The sequence below is a fragment of the Drosophila novamexicana genome, unplaced genomic scaffold (genome assembly GCF_003285875.2).
Source record: "Drosophila novamexicana strain 15010-1031.04,08,12 unplaced genomic scaffold, DnovRS2.1 tig00000817-arrow-arrow-pilon, whole genome shotgun sequence".
NCBI lineage: Eukaryota > Metazoa > Arthropoda > Insecta > Diptera > Drosophilidae > Drosophila > Drosophila novamexicana.
In genome coordinates this window covers 1,913,662-1,929,151 of record NW_020824827.1, presented here as the reverse complement: position 1 = coordinate 1,929,151, position 15,490 = coordinate 1,913,662, and the positions used below count along the sequence as shown (strand labels likewise).

Genomic DNA, 15,490 nt, shown 5'->3' with positions numbered 1-15,490 from the left:
GTGGCTAAGAAGCTAAACAAGTATTCAAGAAATATTCATTCCTTTTGAGTTTTTATAATTTGTTTTTCCAGTTCTATTTTAATATTTATGTATTACATATATTTTATTATTTATAATATATATAAATATGAATAATACACAAAACATAATTAGAAATGAATTCTTATTATCCCATTACTAACTATTAAAAACAAATCTGCTGGGACTCGAACCTAGAACCCAACTGTCGCTTTACTCTATTGCTGCTTGACGCTTGCAATTTCCAACAAGTTAAAGCTTCAACAAGGAGTTAAGCATTTGTATTTATAGAGCAAGATCTGCTATTAATAGAATCGGGAGATTATTGAAAACTGATTTTTTGGAGGATAGACAATGTAGTTTGTTAGTTTTCAGATATTAAGAGAATATTAAGTATATTATAGCCAATGCTCGTAATATGAATTGCTCAATATCATATGTAAGAACTTTGCTGCGCAATCAAACTTTTGTTTTTTCGAAACTTTTGATATATACATATATTTTGTTGTACATTTGGTATAGTATTCCGGATTCGGTGCGTCAACAAATGTGCATTCTTTCAGTTTTGCAGACTGGATTAAAATCGTTTTCATGCTCCTTCGCCGGCCACACAGCACACAGTTGCCCATTTTATTTATGTCAATCTGTGTGTGGCTGTTGTACTTGTTGGCCGTTGGCTTGGCTTGGCAGCAGAACTTGGCCTATATATATATGTATATATGCGAGAAAATAAATAAATAAAAATAAATAATCAGCTGGCAGCGACAGCAAAGAGGCACGCCCTCTTCCTGCAGCTGGTTTGGCCCGAGTGCGGCGGCCAAAAAGGTGGCGAAAAATGAATGCCAGTCGTTGGGCGATGTAGCATTATTGTTGCTATTTAATTATTTATATGCTATTTTTTAATTTTCACTTTAAATACCACTGATAGTTTTCAGTGGCTGTTGCGCCGTTGTTATTTATTTATTTTCTTTGTGGCACTTTGCAATTTTTAATGCATTTAAATTAATTACATTCTTAATGTGACCATAATCCCTGCCATGCATTAAATGAGTTTTATATTTTTATTGGTTGGCCTACGCCTCATGCAAGGCCGAAAGCCTAAAGCCTGCCAAACTCCATAAATAGTGGATTATGCAGCTTACATAGAACATGCACACGTTTTTACACTAAGCAAATAACATTTGCTTTTGAGCAGCCTCTCTCAACAAAAAGGTTAAGAATGAAGTCAGCTGATGCAGACTGAATATTTAAACAGATAATTAAGTTTGCGCTTGTTAATATTTAATAGACTTTAAATAGAGCAATAAATAGCGCTGCACGCCACGTTTATCAGTTGTATCTTTCAATATTTCAATATGGAACCATTAAAAAACAAATTAATAACGAATGGCAAATTACAATTTCATATAGTGCAACGTCAATTGAATCAGCGAGGGGAGTGCAACTGCCAGGATAACACACAGCTTGAGCCGCAATAAAATCCTGCAGCAATTACCAATTTTTCGTTTTTTTTTTTTTTTGTTTTGCTGCTACTACTGATGCTCTTGGCCACATTTGCAACACGCATTTAATTGCTTGTCAGTGCGGCACATAGCAGCACAGTTCTTGTTATTATTGTTGTTGCTGCTGTTGTTGTTGTTATTATTATTGTGGCCGGGGCATTTAATTTGCTGAACAGCGTGCGCTTGTCACAATAAAAATCAGTCAAGTGCAATTTAACCCCGGCAAATGCACCACGCACAGTGGACGCTGAGTATATTTGCAACAGCATAAGCAGGAGTAAGCCTTTCTATGTGATTCTCAAAATGTCAAGCATTATCGAGACATTGTCATTAGCTATCAAAGAGCTGACGCTTTACCTCGCTCTCACGCTGTCTTGCAACTATAGCCTTCCTATGTGATTCTCAAAATGTCATGCATTATCGAGACTGTCATTATCTATAAAAGAGCTGTCTCTTTAACCCACTCTCACGATGTCTTGCAGTTATCGCCTTTCTATGTGATTCTCAAAATGTCAAGCATCATTAAAGCTTTGTCTTCAGCTATAAAATAGCTGTCTCTTCTCACTCTCAAGTACAGCTTGAGAGGCGGTACATCGCCTTTCTATGCGATTTTCATGAAATATGAATGATGTAGTGCTTGCAGTCTTTATGTGTTTTGTTGAGTTTGTCAGCATATAGATAAATCATTTCTGCTCCACAAATGCACATTATTAGACAAAATCAATCTTTGATTTGTAAATATCATAGTTTGGAGACGGTGATACAATCAAAAGTGACCACCGTGCGACGGCGGTTGTCCGCACTTTGTTAGCCTCGACAGTGGCGAGGGCTTTGGGCTCATTGGTGTGCCATTGCACTACCAATGGCTGTGACAGTTGCATTTGCAGTGGCCGTGGCGGTGGCTGTAAGTGGTTCGCCGTTGAAATGCCTTTGGTCCGCGTATGGAATTTTTGACAGCCCATACAGAGAGTCGACTGACCATGCCGAATAACAAGCAAACATGAGAATTCAATTTGTTAATAAAATAAATCGGTTCAATTTGAAAGCCCTGCAAGGCTCTGTGGGTGAAATTATAGCCACAGCTGTTCAATCAATTTCTTAATGACAGGTGCATTAAATAATGTACTTGCTTACGTATATTATTTCAAAGGTTTTCGTTTACCTTTAAAATCTGATACTTTAAACCATCTTTTTGCCGTTCAACGAATTTCTGTTAAATGTATATAGACAAAGGTACAATCCAAATCGAATGTCTGTTATGTGATATTCAAATATTATAGCCCGATCAAGTTTATTTTCTATATACAAGCGCATGTTGAAAGATGATTGATTGAATGTCGCTTTTTTATTGGAAAAAACGACGAATTTAATTTAAGAAACAATTATTTTGCAAAGCATTATTGCAATAATTTATGGCGTATGATTAATATATTGTTTTTTGTCATGTAAACTGTGTCGAGCAAATGTGTTTGGCAATTCAAGATGATTAAATCAATTAATTTAATTAAATTCACAGAAATTATTTGTTTGCAACTCCTGAGCACATCAATCTGCGATTATTAAAATGTGTGTGAACAGACTTTTCGGTACAACTAATTGGGCTTTTGTCAAAACTCTTTAAAAACTAGTCGAAACTATCAAATTTGTACATTAAAAAAATTTGTTTTCTAATTGTGGAATTGTTTGATCGAAAATTGGGCAACCAATAATTACACAGGCTGGCTGGCAAAATGCTTTTAGCAATTCACGTGATGAGTTTTTGACATGAATATTATTGTTTGTTTGCTTTTTATCTGCAAAATACAATTTATATACGGCCTTTCAATGGCGAGTGTGACATTTTACACGCGAAAAACACGCTGATATGCGATGACTGACAAGATAAAGTCGATTGTTTATTGTTGTTGTTCTTGTTGCTGCCCTCGGGTGAGCCAACATTGTCTCAATTTGTGTTTTGTTTAATTTCATTCGAAAAGATAGAAAATCGAGTGCATTTTAAATAAATAGCACGCTTTTTTCATATAACATCCGCTGCGGGATCTGTTATGAATGTTCGTAACTCTTGCAATTAGCGTCAAGCGTGGTTGTTATCGCAATGTGATTAGACTTCAGGCACACACACACACCTACACACAGCTACACTCACCTTATATAAGCTCCCAGAACTGTCTGACACACGTTAGTTATTTTGTTTGTTTAGGTTCAAAGTTAATTAAATGTGAAATACAATCTTTGGCAAGCATGCAAACGCAATTATATGCCTGTGTGTTTATACAAAATGCACAGTATCAACTATATTTTTGGCTAAACTGAATTGTTCGTGCTCTGCACACGTACCGTCTAACAGAGATATATATATACAACAATTCAATATGCGACAGACGAGCTCAAATATTGGCACTCTCCATTTCGATTGAACAATCTTTGGGGGGAACTTTCGCTGGCTGGATTGTTCTTTTGTGCGCCCAATTAACCAGCTGCAAGTGATAATAACAGCTGCTAATGATAACAACAACAACAACAAAGGCAACAATTGAACACAAACAAGAAGCTCGACAAAGACAACGACGTCATGGCAGCAATTAGTCAGCCACAAAAGTTGACGTTGTTGTACTGCAAGCAGTTAAAATTTAATTAACGACGTTGCAGAAAATTAGCATAAATTATTTAATTAAAGGTAAGTGCCAGCCGCGACTAGCCGAGATAAGAGGAGAGACAGAGTAGAGAGCTGGTCGGCAGGCAGCTGGCGCGTAGTTAACAGAATCATGTGTTAATTTTTTAATGGCGTTTCATATAAATTTTTTAACACCCGGTCCAACCACACCCCTTGCTCTCTTTTAACGTGTGGAGCATTGCGTCTAATTGGTTGACTGCATTTAAATTCACATAAAACGTTTTGCCAAAACAATTCTATTTAATTGGCTAATGAATTTAAATACGCTTGAAATAAAATGGTAAACAAACTTGTTAAATGCATGAAATTGCGTATAAACTCGCCTGCCTTTCACTTTGTGCACAATTAAATGGAATAGTTTTGTTTCTTTACCAAATCAAATGGCCAAAACGAAAAGACAAAGCATTTTACAAATTTAATATAAAAACTTTATACAGGATAACTTCCAGTCGAGCAGATAATCGCCAGATAAATCCTACTTGTTGTTCATGTTTATTTATATCAGCATTACGCAAATGTATTGTATATACAAAAGTGCGACATTTGTCGGACTTAACACAAATTCTATAATATTTAATGCTGCTCTCGTTAGCCAGCCAACAATGATGGCCAAAACTGAGGAGAGGGCAAAAAGTGCGCACAATTAGTTTCATTTGTTGCTCTTGACGTTGTTTTATGTTAAATAAATAGAAACCGCAGCGAAACTATTGTTATAAAAACATTTTCATTGCGCTTTCAATATGCACAATGAGAGGCCGAAATTGCAAATTGATTTGTGAGGTTTCATAAAAAAAAAACAAGTAAGAGGTTCTAGTCGAGAGCTCCCGACTAGGGGATACCCTGAACCCTCTTCTTCCAACATCAAATGCATATATATATTCTATTTTAGAAGCTATATGTCAAATTTGGTGACTCTAGCTCCTATTATTTACCAAATTTGCCCAAAAAACAGGATATCGATATCGATTTTTATCGATTGCTTGGAAGCGGAGTAAGTTATCGATTATTGGAAAACAAACTCGATCTGCGCGGGAACTAGGAGCATCTACATCTAAAATTTCAAGTCTCTAGCTCTTATAGGTTCTGAGATCCTTGCGTTCATACATACGGACGGACGGACGGACGGACAGACAGACAGACGGACATGGCTAGATCGACTCGGCTATTGACGCTGATCAAGAATATATAGACTTTATGGGGTCGGAGATGCTTCCTTCTGCCTGTTACATACATTGGATTTTGCACAAATACAATATACCCTCATACCCATTTTTAATGGGTTCAGGGTATAAAAAAAAAGAAATAACGCATTTACTCGGCTTTTATGCTGACCAGCCCCTCCTTCCCGCCCCTTGCCATCACTTCTGCTCTGCCAAGCACTGCAACAAAGAACTTCAACTCTTTTGCAGGCGCATGCATTTTTAATCATGCTTTCAAATGCAGCATATTTAAGTCCAATATAAATAAATATTTATACAAATTTAATTAACTTAAGCGTGTATTTTTATAGAGTTTAAAAATGGGTAATATCAGAGTTGGAGTGCTCTAGACGGGTGTGCCTGGCCAGAAGATGCCCTGAACCCAACGCTGAGCTGCCTTTTAAATAATTATATATTCATTTTACACACACACACACACATACATCCCCTTGGCCCCATAACATAGGAAATGCTTGCATGAATAACATTGTGATATTGTCAAGGCGTCAAAAGTGAAATAAAGAAGAATGTCATTTGGGGTTTAAATGGACCATTAATCGCGCAAAGAGGAAAAACTGTTTTCAAAATACCAAATCTATCAATGATATGGTATATTCAAGCTGGATACACAAATACTAAAAATTGCCAAGGCTTCACCTCAAATACAAAAATGATTATAATGACGACATCATTATACGAACAGACGGTCATGGCTAGATCGAATCGACACTAAGTCTGAATATGATGTCGAAGATGCTTTCTTCTGCCTTTTAGATAAATTAAACAGAACCATTAAGTTATATATTTATATATATATATATATATAGCTCTATAACAGAATAACCAAAATTGAAACCAATTAAAAAACAAGTAGAAACAAGTTTGCCGTTTAATGGCAGCTTAAACAAACAACCTGCCAAGTCAATTAAGAGCTCGACTTTTGCGATTAGACGCCACATGAGCGTAGCCAGATAATCGAGCTCTATTGTTAACCGATCGATACATAATATTGTATTCCGATTCAGCTTATAGCGTTTCTCTGCAATATGTCATTAACCTTTCATACCTTAAACCCATTCAAAATGGTTAAAGGGGTATAATGTATTTGTGCAAATGTGTGTAACAGGCAGAAGGCATCTCCGACCCGAGCTAGATACTTGAATTTGGAATGTAGATCCTCCTTGTGCCCGCCCAGTACGAGTTTGTTTCCGATAAGCGATGAACTGCCCCATTTTCAAGTAATCGATAACAATCGATATCGAAATGCTGTCAATTGTCTTTCATTTTATAACTATCGCCAATTTCCCCCCGCTAAAACCACATAGCTATAAATCAAGTAAATAAACCAATTTGTATAGCCTACCATTTTTTAATGCAATTGCCTTTTTGAGAATATACAAATGTTCTATAGCACTATAAGATCTACTGTTGAAAATTTCATAAAGATCGTTTAACAAAACCTAAAATTTATTAAAGACAACGTGTGGCTATATGTGTATTGGCAGCCCACGTGTCAGCGGAAGCTACCGCAAAGCGCCAGAATTTCTGAATACATGTACACACACACACACATTCACGCATGTCTTTATTGAATTCTATTAATAGCATTGCAATTGCAATTATACTGCATTCTCTTCTGTGTGTATGTGCTGCTATTTTAATTGTTTTTTTTTTTTTTTTTGTATCGATCAGTTGTTGGTTTAGCTGTTGAGTAGAGGCGGCGGTAAGTAGTGTAGTCTGTTACGAGTTCGAATCCCGTCGAAGGGACTATTTCTTTGTTTGTCAATTTACTTTTATTCCTGCTAAAGCAAACGAGCTCGTAGCTCGAGCTGGTGGTGATAGAAGAGGGTTCAGGGTATTCCCTATACGGTAGCTCCTGACTTTATATATCTACAGATAACATAATAATATTACAATCCGTAATCGATATTGACAATGGGTATTAAGGTAGCACACGATAATTAGATTGTACAACAAAACAAAATATTAATTATAATACGTTCGACAGAGTTGGCAAAAGTAACTAAGATAAGCAGTATATAAATATTTAACTAGAATGTTTACAAGTTTGCCTGCCGGGCTTATCTTTATAGTGTTTTACCGCAGAAACATTCATTTGTGTAAATCTCAAAGCTGCTAAATGTCACAGTCGTAATTCAATTTTTTTTTATGGAAGCAGAATTCCGCAATAATGTAGCGTACTACGCAACCTCCATAGCTTATCTAAAAAAAAGTAAAATTTTTTGCGCTAGCCAAAAGACAATGCTGCAGCAGTTAGGTGAGATCAGTTTCCGATTATTTATATTAAATATTTGGAGAGTTTGCGTCAGTAACTCTTATTATTTTGGCAAAACATTTAAGAGAACATTTTCCATTGTTTCAAGCAAATTCTTTTGCATGTGACGGCTTCATGTTGCCAACTTATGACGCAGACGAAGCAACAGCTGCTGTCTTTTGTTGCTTTCTGTGATGTTTGTACCCCAAACCAAATGCATATGCTTAGGCAGGGTATACTGTATTTTTGCAAGGGCCGACCGAAGCACATGTTCTTGATGTGGACGACAAGCTGTGCCGATCTAACCATGTCTGACTGTCGGAAACTTGAAAGGATCCCAAGCGAGTGAAGCATTCCTGCATCGTATTTTCCTATATATACACATCAGAACTGTTTTATGTTATAGTAAAACAAAGAAAAGTAATTTTGAAAGGCGTGTGTCTAAGGAAATAAGAAGCACAGCGTAAAGCGAGGAACAAGAGAAATGCTTTTAAATTTATTATAAAAGAAAGCTAGAATGTTTGTAATGGAAACTGGGTGATTCAGGGTATCCTCCAAGTCGTGTACTCCCCATTTAAACACTGTCTTGTTTATTTTCTGGCCAGCAACAGTTGCTGACTGTGTATTCTTGTGTTTGCTTATGAGTTGACGTAACATGGAGTCCTGTTTAAGTTGAAATCAAAAATTGCAAATGCAAAAACCTTTTAGCGCAACGTTAATTTTAATAAACTCAAAAACTTTGGCCTAAAACTCGAGAGTTGGCCCATAAATTCTATGGAATTTGGCTTAGGCTGCGTTAAGCTGCCCGTCGGCTTGTGTACAACGTGTTACTAATGAAAATTTATGAAGTTCGCAGTTGCAAAATATAAAAATGAGCGCATTACTTAAAATTATGGAGTTGCAACTTTTGTTTCAAATGAAATTATGGCTCATTATTTTACGATAAGCTGAAGTGTAGCACATAAATTATGCTACAAGAGCTCCAACTCAGACTCCTAGCTAATCCAATATTTGACAGAGCTGCAGCAATTCATCGAACAAAACGAATTGCCGAATGAAGGATGTGTGCCGGGCTCCAAATCACAGTCTAACAGGGTCAGCACATTTCTCATCGGAGCTTAATGAGCCACATGCTGAGATAAGTCTAGCGAGTCTTCCAAGTAATCTGTGATAACGCTGCGTATACTTTATGGCGGCAAAGGCACACCTGCTGTGAAAAAAAAAAAAACAAAACAAAACAAAAAAACACTTCCGTTGCATTCCGTCGAGATTCAGTTGTCAAAAATTGTAGATACAATCTTCCGCCCTATCAGCTTGTGGTTTGCATGTAAATGATGCGAGATTAAATGCTTTTTTATGATTTCATAGATGGGCAAACATTTGCCAGTTGTCTGGTAAGATTCCAGTTAACTTATTGCCTAATGCAGAATCATAAAAGGCAAACGATAAAAAGATTGTTCACCAGAAAAACAGCTGCTAAAATCAGCTGTCACAGTACCTAACAGATATTTGTATATATGTATATGTATATATTTGTATAAATATTTTCACCGTAAATTACGCGAGTCGACCGAAGCCGGAGGCACCATAAAGCCCTAGGCGCTCTTATAAATACGGAACTGGAATTCCGACAGCGTCATTCCATTTTCAATTTGTAACCGTAAGGTCGCGACTAACAGACTCCCGGAGTGCGTATTAAGCTCAAAGGAAAAACCCCAAAAGTGCCAGATATAACAAATAACTCTTTAACAGGTGAGTGCCCAGTGTATAAGCTATTGTACGAGATTCCAATTGATCGATTTAGTCAGCGATTACCATATCGTCATGTTGCCAGCCTGTTTGAACAGTTGTCGATTATTCCATTTAGCATTTAGCGCATGTGGCACAAGTCGACATTAATTTTTGGTGATTCAGTTCTCGTTCATACGATAACTCAAAACGCAATATTGTTTCGGTCATGTGCTCAAATTAGCTCGCCCTTTGTTTTTAATTAGACTATAGTCCGTTTTTTTGTTTTTTTTTTTGTGGTCGTTTAAAAGGAGGTTTACAGCCCGATGTCAGCCCTGATAAACAACCATCAACCTGGGCAGCATCAGGTCACCTACTTTACGATACGCTTCGACAGCTATACTCAGATAATCAGATGGCCTCGTGTTCAATTTGATTTAGAACTCATAATAATTTCTTTCAATCGAGTGTTCTCCAAGACAAAAGTACGTAAGTTCAGGATAATTTATAATTTTCCGGCAAATAATATCAGATTGTGCACTGCATGAACCAAGTATTTTAACTGAGCTCGTAATAACTAAAAATTGAGCAATGATATTAAGATATTTTGGAAGTATAACTATTTTCAAATATATCATGTTATGTCACGCATAAACCAAGTAATTCCCATGATCTTAACCGAACTCTGAACTCTCCCATATTAAGTGTAACTCTTTGGATATATATCACGTTATGTCACGCATAAACTAAGTAATTCACATGATCTGAATAGCACTCCGAACTCTCCGATATTAACGGAAATATTCCAGATTTAGCCTGGCCTGTTACCTTCAAATAGTTAAATATAATTGACAATTTTTAGACACAAAATATTAGATTATGCACTGCATAAACCAAGTATTTTATCTGAGCTAGCCATAACTAAATATTGAGCAATGAAAGTAGCTTCACATGTTTTTGAAGTGTAATTCCCAAGTATATCACGTTATGTCACGCATAAACTAAGTATTTCACATGATCTGAATAGCACTCCGGACTCTCCGATATTAACGAGAATATTCCATATTTAGCCAAGCCATTTAGTAGCACTTGAGCAAGCGTTGCGTTACCTTCAAAGACGAAAACGTGTACGAAATGTCTGTAGGCGAGCTGGGCAAATATTTTGGGTAAATCACCGACAGAAATTGTGTTTATTAGTGCAAGTGGTTTTTTTTTGTTTTCGGTTTCTGTTTTGTTATTTTTATTTTAATCCGGAAAATTCGGTTATGCTGTTGGCAAGTTTCATGTTGAGAGACAAGCGTCTTAATGAGTGAACAACAATTAAAATGTCGACAATCTGAAGTCTATGCAAATTAACTTACTTTGCTGGCAACTTCATTTGAATTCGTTACGTATGCGAGCCGAGTTTTGGGGGCGTGGCCAAGGAAATGCCAAAGGGCAACCGGCAGCAGCAACAATAACAAAAGCGGGCGACAACGGCAAACAACACCCTGCTGGGGTAAAATATGATGTGACCGAAACGGGACCTGAGAAAAACAACAACAAGAACCACTTCCGTTTCCCGTCAACACACACAAACACAAGAGTCCAGGGTAGTTGCTGCTGCTGCTGCTGCTGTTGCTGCTGCTGTCAATCAAGACGTGCAACGTTTTTAGCATAAACACAAACTGACTTTGTTGTTGTTGCCACACAAGCTGCTGTTGTCAAACTTTGTTGTTGTGCCTTGTTGTGTGTGTTGTTGTGTAATTGCTGTTACGCTTTTCCAAGTTATTAAGTGACTTTGTTGTTGCTGCTGCTGCTGCTGCTGTTGCAACATAATCTTCTGATTATGACAAGTTGCTGCTGTCCCAAGCGCAACGTAAATTACACTCGACAAGTTTATACTGTGTGTGCGTGTGTGTCCGTGCGTGCGTGTTTGTGTGTGCGTGTCCGCGTTGCCTACTTTCAGGCTATCGCCTAATTGATGGGCAGAAATTAATTCAAGTCTTGCTGCCGCTGCCAATTTGCAATTGAAATCCTTGGAATGCAACACTCGCCGCCAACTGTTGCATCCCACATTAGCATCGACAGCTAATTGCCTTTAATTATTAATTGAAACTGAAAGCGTACATAAATTTGTGCAACTGATATACGCGAATGTCTCACCTGTCAAATGCAACATATGAGTTATTTGAATGACATGGTTATCATACACCCTGTACACTTGGCTAAATCAAAGCGGGTATATTCGAGTCGAATCATTTAAACCCGCACGTGAGAAATAAATAATGTGAAAACAAATGTAAACATTAAAAAATGCTGTTGAATTTGAACCGGTGACCTTCCGCTTAGTAGTTCGAGCCACAAAACGTTTCATGTAAAGATTATGGAAATTATAAATATTATGGAAAATACATAATTTGATCTTAAAGCACAATTCCACAATGCTCAAAATAATGTTACATTTTCAAATTTCACATTTTGGTGTTCCATTGGCAAGTGTCGGTTATCGGTAACATGTGAGTGGCAAAAGTATCGATTTTCCTTGGAATTTTTCGGGGCAAATAAACACATTATTAGTAAATGTCACATTTTTGAAAAGCGTGATAAATGTGTTTTTTTTTTAAGAGAAAACGTACAGGCCACATTTTTTAAAAATGTGACATTTGCGTAAAAATGTGAAATGTGGACACCGTAAAAAAACAAATTTAAAAAAAAAAACAAATGTATGAATCGATGTTATAAATATATACAGGGTATTCTCAAGTGCAGTCAGAGTTACACTGATTTGGTTTTTGCACATGCGTAGGTGTTAATGATGCTTTCAACTGCCGCACGAAGTGGCATTGAAATTGGCTAATTGCACACTTTTTACCGTCAATTAAGCGCCAGGCAGGGGAATGCGGCGCCCCAACACATAAACAAATGCAGATGCAGATTCAGATACAGATAAAAATACACACACATAGATACATACGCATACGTTGTAAAAAGAGCTCATTTATGACATTAATTGCATATTGATAGTGTTTATTTATTTGTTGTCGCTGTTTGTTTAACTGCCAGCTACTTTTGTAATTGCAGCTGGTTATATTTGTCTTAATCAATCAATCAATTAAACTATGAATGAATTAATTATGGAAGCGCAGTCTGCGACACTTTTAGCGCAAATCGCTTTTGGCCAACTTCATTTTGTAAGCATATCATTAGCATTAGGAATTTGCGAGTCGAGTCAATTGTTGGTGCTCAAGTTGTCAACACTTTGCCAACTGTTAAATGCAATTTGTGTCTCATGAATATTTATGCCAAATAAGTATAATTAAATATGCTAATTACAGCTGATTGTACGCAAATAATTTGTACAATCATTTGAAATTATAATTCGGGCACCGAAAAATAACAACAGCAGCCCGTCCAGAAAGGATAACACGCATTTTTAAGCCAACAATTTAGCATAAATTCAAATGAAATCTACAACAATGTGGCGCGGGGCCGTGACAACAAGCTGCCGGGCAAACTGTTGCCAATTTAAACAGCAGCACGAACAAAAAAAAAAAATAAATGTGTACAAGAATTAAATAAATTACATTGTTGCCCGGGCAAAGTTTTTAGCTGGCAGCAAACAATTTGTGCAGCTGCCACATGCAGCAGCCGAAAGGGGCGCACCTGCCACATGGCTGACTAGCCATTTTTACCTGTCTTGGCTGCATAGAACATTTTGTCTCTTATCTTGGCACAGTTAGTGTAGGGTGCGATCTGCATATTGGCCAGCAGCATCAGCAGCAGCAGCAACGTTGAGCCAACTAATTTTTTTATCAACTCAAATGAATTAAAGTTTTAATAACTGGCAAGGGCAGACGCCTTCCGGACTGCAGCGTACTAGCCAAGTTAATTGAAAATCTAATGGCTAGTCGCAAGGATCCGTTCACAGGCAGCCATAATTGCAAAAGTGCATCAAAGCAAATTGCTACCAACTATTGACAAGCGCCAACGAAACATTGACTGGCTGTAAAAACAAACTGAAATTGACAGATAGATAATTGCAAGCGAACATTGTTTAAGAAAAGTTGCCGAATACTAAACACCCTTCCATATTTTTATATATACTATATATATATATAGCCTTGCATATATATATAATGCTTTGATCAGGACTCGAAATGTGTATCTTACTTTCTTTTGTACTTCTATAAAGTCTCAGTCGACACATGCCCAACTTTTGATTAGATTAAAGATATATAAATGCCGCAATTAAGAATTTTATAATTTATAAAACTGCAATATTCGAATCGTAAAATCTAACAAAAAATTAACTCATTTAACAAATGCCAATAAAATTTACATTTTTACTAAATATAATTAAAATATTTGATAGAGTGTGGATAGTTTCTTTTGAAAAAGCATAAAGATATTGAAATATATGTGAAATAAAAGTCCGGTCTTGATAAGATATTGTTCATTCGTGAGTTAGATAAAGCTCCATTGAATAACAAAACAAGTTTTCAATACAAACATTTTATTTCTCAGCGATAATTACCAAAGTATTTTCAGTGAAGAATAAATATAGTTTACAGGCCAGTAAAAGACAATTAGTTGGGCTTGATTCTGATTAACAATTTATACAGTTTATGGGTTCATGCGTGCTGAAATCTATTTTAAATTTCATGACAAGCATATAATAGCCAAGTGAAAAGCAACTAAAATTATAAAATACAGCTTAAGATGCAATTTATTAATTCATAAAGCAAATGTCAATCTTGACACGCACCTGTTGTGGACAGCGAAAGCTGCAAGCATAAAACAGCATAAATATCCATTTAAAGCAATTCCCTGGTGACAAAATGTTGCAAGTTTAATTTATTACCAAAAAGCAGCCTTTGTGCAAACAAAAGAGCCCGAAAGAGGTTTTAATTTGAGCTGACACGCAGAGGCAGAGGCAAAGGCAAAACAAAATGTTGCTGGACATGCGCTCAAGAGCTGCAAACAGGACCAAAACATTTCATTAGTTCAATTAGTCTGTTAAGCAACGTGAACTGGCAAAGGATTCGGGCAGGTGGAGCTGCACAGTTTGCCTGGGTTTCAAGTGACAGAATTTTAAACGATGATTAGTGTCCTTTTGTTGTGTCACATGAAATACAAGACAAATTATAGTTTGTTTAGCCCCTGGCCGGACACTTAAATGCAAATTTATGGCCAGACAGCGAGACGCAATGCCCTCCATTTACGGTCATTAACACAGCACGAGGAGTTACTCAAAAAAAAACAAAACAAAAAAAATAACCCTGGCCCTGTGGCCAGGGTTCAGTGTGCCGCCTTTCCTTTGGTTCACATATTAAAACAGGAATCTTTTTGGCCAGAAACTATGCTAAATGACTTCTCGTCTCGGGTTGAAAGTTTAAGGCCCCTTAAGATATGTCAATATGCCCTTATATGTACATATAGAAATTTTCGTGCACCTTGTCTTTTATTGCTTGTATGCAAATATTTGTTTATTAGTAGTGTATATTTACCAAGCACTTACAAAGTGGCAGCAAAGTGCTTGAGTAATTTGTCACAACTCAGTTTATCAACTAATCAGTCCTTAAGATGTGAGAGATAATTCAAAGAAAAACAAGAAAGAGTGCACTTAATCTGCGACACGCCGAAAATTAAATACCCTTAGAAACGAACGATTGTTACTTTAGGAGATATATAATATAGAAATCCAATTGAATGCGTTTTTGCAGACGAATATTAAAGCTCGTAATTTCTGAGCTTGGTTAAAATATCCTGAAAACTTGGAAGATCAACTAGTTTTTTAGAACTACAACTTACGACTTTACAGATTAATTTGGAGTATTGTGAAGCTCTTTCTACGACAATTTTGTTCTATAAAGATACATGATTTAGTACCTCGATATTAAGAAAACTTAGCCTAAGACTAAGCTAAGATATCTTTAAAAAAAATAATATGAGGATCTAAAATAAAACTTCATGAGCTAGCATAAGAACATACAAAGGAATTAAGGGACACAGTTAACTCAACACACTTAACATACTTATAATACCATTTTGAAGTGTATTATTTATTGATATATATAAATAAACTAAGCTATTAGTTAAAACTGGGAGTATC

The 15,490-nt window shown here is 36.4% G+C and overlaps 1 protein-coding gene across 7 annotated transcripts in view; it reads left to right on the top strand.

Annotated features, from left to right (window-relative positions):
- LOC115764108 (sodium-coupled monocarboxylate transporter 2) overlaps nucleotides 1–15,490 on the top strand; it is a 61,271-nt gene that overhangs the window by 25,752 nt on the left and 20,029 nt on the right. Inside the window, exon 1 of one of the 7 annotated variants that reach the window (XM_030706968.1) lies at nucleotides 9,338–9,420. The exons of 5 other annotated variants lie outside the window; for them this stretch is intronic. The gene's annotated coding sequence lies outside the window, so the exon portion shown is untranslated. Of the gene's footprint in view, nucleotides 1–9,337; nucleotides 9,421–9,857; nucleotides 9,882–15,490 lie in introns of those variants that run through there. One more of the 7 variants, XM_030706969.1, reaches the window with a different exon arrangement.